At 41.8% G+C, this 6,026-nt stretch overlaps 1 protein-coding gene across 5 annotated transcripts in view; it reads left to right on the forward strand.

Moving 5' to 3' along the window:
• Positions 1 to 5,814, forward strand: part of ptpn11b (protein tyrosine phosphatase non-receptor type 11b) — a 142,271-nt gene extending 136,457 nt beyond the window's left edge. For all 5 annotated transcript variants that reach the window (XR_012096698.1, XR_012096699.1, XM_073032324.1 and 2 more), the window contains one exon: positions 5,251 to 5,814. The gene's annotated coding sequence lies outside the window, so the exon portion shown is untranslated. The remainder of the gene's footprint in view (positions 1 to 5,250) is intronic.
• Positions 5,815 to 6,026: the final 212 nt, after the last annotated feature.

Consider the following 6,026-nt stretch of genomic DNA (forward strand, 5'->3'; position numbering starts at 1 on the left):
TCGTAACTGAAGAATGTTTGCTATAAGCCAATTAACAAGTTGTGTGTAACAGGGTAGACCATACGTGATGAAATGCCTTTCCCATAACAGCAGAGCACACAAAGAAAGCCAGTTAGCTCCAGGACTGGGGCCAGATGGGCATAGGGGTTAGTGATCAGAAAGCAACATAGACAAATTGGTGGGAAGGTAGTTCTTTGCCACTCAGTAAGCAGAGTATCAGGACTAGGATCAGAAAAAAGGGTTAGGCCAGGGAGGTAGCAAAGGGCTAAGCTGGGGTATATAAGGAGTAAACACGAGGAAAGCTGCAGATGCTGGAAATTCAAACAACAACACGCACAAAATGCTGGTGGAACACAGCAGGCCAGGCAGCATCTATAGGGAGATCTATAGCATCTTCGTCCTGACGAAGGGTCTCGGCCCGAAACGTTGACAGCGCTTCTCCCTATAGATGCTGCCTGGCTGCTGTGTTCCACCAGCATTTTGTGTGTGTTGTTGTATATAAGGAGTACTGGGTTGGTTCAGGGAGAGATGATTGATGCCTAGTAAATTTATTGTAGGACATCAGATGGTATGACTGTAGGGACAGGATTAATTTGGAGACATGAGAGACCACGGATGATGATATTGGAGCAAAATTCAGTCTGTCTAATGGAGGAACTCAACAGATTGAGGAGCATCTGTGGGCGATGGAATGGAATTGTCAGGGTCCTGATGCAAGGTCTCAACCCAAAATATTGACAAAATTCACCCCCTTCCCCTACAGATGCTGTTAAATGCACTGTTTCTTCACTTCCCAGCTTCTTACTTCATCCCCCCCCCCCCCACGCCCACCTGTATCACCTATCACCTGCCAGCTTGTCCTTTTCCCAACTTCTTATTCTGGCTTTTTCCCCTTTCCATTCACAAAGAAGGGCCTCGTCCTGAAACATCACCTATTTTTTCATTTCCATAAATGCTGCCTGACCTGCTAGGTTCCTTCAGCGTTTTGTATTTGTTACTATGGATTTCCAGATTCTGCGGAATCTCTTGTGTTTATGGTTTTCTGCTAAACCTGCTGAGTTCTTCCACTGTTACACTTTTGTTCAGGGGTAATTGGTGAATGGATAAAGATCACGCTGTTAGCTCAGGAAATCAGTGGGTGAAGAGAGTTGGTTTAAGGGTTATGACTTTGGCGGTGGGAATGCTGGTCACAACCAATGTAGGGGTGTGGGTCTTGCAGTTAGAACCAGATCAGGACTTTACTTAAAGGAGACCTGTTTTATAGCAGATCCCAGTATTGAACTGAGAACTTCTCAAGTAATTCCTGTCTAAATCATGAAAACAGAAAATGCTACTCAGCATGTAAAGTGAATTAGGGTTTAACACAAGACATTCTGCAGATGTTGGAAATCCTGACAAACACATACAACATGCTGAAGAAACTTAGCAGGTCAGACAGCATCCCTGGAGGGAAATGAACAGTCAGCATTTCAGGCCAAGACCCTTCACCAGGACTGCAAAGGAAGGGGGCAGAATCCAGAATAAGAAGGTGGGGAAGAGGAAGGAGTGCAAGGTGGACAGTGATAGGTAAGACCACGTGAATGGAAAATAAAATAAGAAGTTGGGAGGTGATAGATGAAGCAGTGAAGAGTTGAAGATGAAGGAATCTGATAGGTGAGGAGAGTGCACCGTGGAAGAAAGGGAGGAAGATGAGCACCAGAGGGAGGTGATGCAATGTGAGGAGAAGAGAAGGAAGAAGAGGAGAACCAGAATGGGGAATGGAAAAACAGAACAGGAGGATTCTGATAAGAGAGAACAATGGAAGAAAATAGGGTTAATATTACATATCAAAAACACTTTGACTGAACTTTGAATGAGAGAAAATAAATTAGTATAAAGTTGTAGAGTAGATGCAGGGTAGATGGGTTCCATAGAGGATATATACCAAGGGAAATAAAGCCAGGATTTCCCTGGGAAGATAATCTGATTGGGGGTGAATGGAAGCAGTTAGAGAATGTAGTCAAAATTCATAAAAGTAATGAAGTGCAGCCAGAGAGAGAGTGTGAGAACACAGATAATATCCTGCAGCCCAGCATCTGGCGTCTTTCACATTTGTTTATCTTGTTCTCGCTCTCTGACAGCACTAATTTCACAGATTTATGAACAAAAGACCGTGCTTTCCTTTCCTGACTGCCCCTATGAGCCCATTGACTGTCAGGGCAACTCTGGTCTCAGTCTGTCCTAAAGTAGCCTCTGAGTGTATTTCTGTATGTTTGTGATCTTCTGCAGCTGTAGATCATCCACTTCAAGGCTCAATGGGATGCCCTCTCTTCACACCACTGTTGTAACGTGTGGTTATTTCTGTCAGCTTGAACCAGTCTGGTCATTCTCTGACCTCTCTCATTAACAAGGCTTTTTTGCCCATAGAATTGCTGCTCACTGGATGCTCTTCTGTATTTTGCCACATTCTCTATAAACTCCAGAGACAGTTGTGCATGAAAATCCCAGGAGATCGGCAGTTCGTGAAACACTCAAACCACCCCATCTGGCAACAACAATCATTCCACAATCAAAATCACTTAGATCACATTTCTTCTCCATTCTGATATTTGGTCTGAGCAACAACTGAACCTCTTGACCATCACTGCATGCTTTTATACATTGAGTTGCTGCTGCGTGATTGGCTGATTAGATCGTTGCATTAACGAGCAGGGGTACAGGTGTACCGCTGAGTGTCGATTCTTCCCTATCCATCCCTTCCCCATTCTCACTGCAACTTAATATTAACTTCATTTCTCTCCTTTCCCATTGAAGAATCTTTGATTTTAAAAAATACCTATTATTTGCAAGGCAATCAATTTATTGCAATGATCTTGTTAATTCGAAAATGCAGAAACTTTGACTGTTATTCTACTGGGATTTGTGAAAGTGTCACTGCACAGTTTAAGATTTTGCAGGAATGCCATTTCCCCTGATTAAAACTAGTTTATGCAATCACTACAGCCTAATTAATGACGGTTTGCTGATTTTTTTTTTAATTTGAAGAGTATGTTGATCATCACATTCATTTTATTTTTAAAATTTTTATTTTAGATATACAGCACGGAACAGGCCCTTTTGAGTCCTTTGAGCTGCACTGTGCAGCAACCCCTGACTTAACCCTAGCCTGATCACAGGACCGTTTACAATGACCAATTAACCTATGTCTTTGGAATGTGGGAAAAGTCCAGAGAGATGGAGGAATCCCATGCATTCCACAGGAAAGAATTCAGACTCCTTAGAGATGACGTCTGACTCGAACTCCGAACTGTAACAGCATCATACTAACCACTACAGGATACTAGTGTTCCAGCATTCTGTGCTTGGTAATGACCTTATATTAATGGCGAGTTAACTCTTTAAAAAATATTTGCAGCATTAGGGTTCTTTTACCCCAGGGTGAAAATGTTAAATTCTAGAGGGTAGTGGAATCTGTGGAATTCTTTGCTACAAATGGCTGTTGAAGCCAAGTCATTGGGTAACTTTAAGGGGGAGGTTGATTGGTTCTTGATTAGTAAGGACATAAAAGGCTATAGGGAGAAAGCAGGAGAATGGGGTTGAGAGCCATAATGGAATGGCGCAATAAACTCAATGGACCAAATAGCCTAATACTGCTCCTAGTACTGTGCAAAAGCCTTTGCCACGTATATATAGCCAGGGTGCCTTAGACCTTTGTACAATGCTCTAGTAATTTTATGTATTGCACTGTTCTGCTGCCGCAAAATAAAAACAAATTTCATGACATGACATGTGAGCGATCATAAGCCTGATTCTGATCATGGTGTCTTGTGGGCTGAGAGTAGGAAAGTGGCAGGGCGAGGGGAATCATGGTTGGGAAAAGGGGAAGGAGCAGGAAGCACCAGAGAGACATACTGTAATGATCAGTTAACTAACTATTTGGAATCAAATGTCTTGTCTGCTGTCTCAGGGCTGGATGTGTCTGTACCTGTGCCACCCCCACCCCTGGCATTCCTCCTTTGCCACCTGTCACGTACCACTCCCATGGCAGTCAGATTTCACCATTACCAACATCTTTTGCTCCTGCCAGATTTACAAATTCGCTCTCCTCTCCAAGTTGACAAGTACAGTACTGTGCAAAGGCCTTAGGCACTGTAACAGTCCTGTACATCTTATAGTCTAATGGTAAAAAGGGAAATGTTCAACTAGATTGATGAGGCAAGTGTTTCTTTATGTGGAGAGTGCTGGGTGCCTGGAAAGAATATCCAATAGCAAGGTTTAAGAGGCATTTGGATGGCACAAGAACAGACAAATAAGCAGTTTAAATTGGCATCATGGTTGGCAAATCATCATGGTGTATAGGCCTGTTGTGTGCTGTACTGTTCTGTTTTCTGTGTTATGTTACAGTTGCCTCAAGAAATAAATTGAACACAAGAGATTCAGCAGATGCTGGAAATCGAGAGTAACATACACACAAAATGCAGTGGTTAGTGCAAAGCTATTTACAGCTCGGGCAGTCTGGAGTTCAGAGTTCAATTCTGGTGTCCACTGTAAGGAGTTTGTACATTCTCCCTGTGAGTATCCTTCGGGTGCTCAGGTTTCCTCCCACAGTCCAAAGACTTATGGTTTTGGTAAGCTAACTGGTCATTGTAAATTGTCTTGTGATTTAGTCAGTGTTAAATAGGTGGGTTGCTGGGCAGTGTGGCTCATTGGGTCAGAAGGACCTGTTCCACACTGTATCTCTAAATAAAATAAGTAACTCAGGTCAGGCAGCATCTTTGGAGAGGAATAAAGAGTCAAACCTTCGTACCAAGACTCTTGTTGCAGAAGATCTCAAAATTGCAGCTCGCTCATTTTCTGTCTTTTTTTCCCATGTCAGAATTTGTAAACGTAATTAATTCAAATACTGAAAATTACATGCTTGCAGAAATAGTGGAATAGCAAAAAGTTTTTTGATATATGGACCAACCTGAAAATTTGTTCCTCACTGTTTGCAGCTAAATATTGTATTGGTCCAGTAAATCTGGGTCTTTATGTGCAGATTATTTTCATGGTTAAACCCCAGTTGTACTCTGTTTGCAACCACATGTTGATTATTTTTTATTTTGTCCATGATTTTAATTACAATGAAGACTACTATGAAAGCAAAAATATTCTCCAGAAATTATGATGTCACAAGCTGAGCTTATGGTGATTAGGTAGAGATTTTGAACCTCTTTCATAGAGATATTAAAAATTTCTCAGAAGCAAATAAAATCTCTTCTTCTTTTTAAGCCCGTCACCCCTACCGGAACACAGACTGCTGACAGCTGCTCACCAGAGTCCTCAGTGCTGAGACAGTCTTTCAAGTTACCCCCAGGTGTAGACCATCTTACATCTTCCAGGTGAAGATCCTTCCACTCCCAGGGATGAGGCTTTTGGAGTTTCTGTCGGTGTTTTTGTAGCTCTGGGTTATTACGGGATGAGGTTGCTAGTCATATGCCAAACTATCCTCCTTTCACAGCCAGGCTTGGAACCATCCATGGGGCAGAGTTAAAGAAAATCTCAGTAACATGATATTGTAGACCAATTTACTGTAAATCCTGCACCTTTCCTTTTTAAATTTTAGTATCCCTGCCGAAAGAATGTGTGTTCATTGGATGAAATTTAACTGAAGGCCTGCTTTATGTATCAGTTGATTTAATATTTTCCATAGTTCTTCTCCTTAGCTGATGCTCTAATAATACTGTGGTCAGGATAATTTGTCCATTCCTCTATAGTACTATTGGTTTGATATATATTTTTACACACAGGTTCTGCCATTGAACTGCAAAATAAACATTTCTCTTTTTTCACCAACTTTGTACATCGGTTATTCCCAAAGGGGAGATGTGATTTTTATACATCAGGCTACTCACATAAATTTATCATCCTTTCACAGTCTTCTGAACTCCGAAAACATTGAACTATTCTCGATGTAGAGCCAATAGTCCAGTCTTACTTTTACAACTTACCACTGAATGTTTCCTCTCCAAGGATTGATACTTTGTCATGGTGGAGAGGCTTGTGCG

The sequence above is a fragment of the Hemitrygon akajei genome, chromosome 29 (assembly GCF_048418815.1).
Source record: "Hemitrygon akajei chromosome 29, sHemAka1.3, whole genome shotgun sequence".
Taxonomy (NCBI): domain Eukaryota; kingdom Metazoa; phylum Chordata; class Chondrichthyes; order Myliobatiformes; family Dasyatidae; genus Hemitrygon; species Hemitrygon akajei.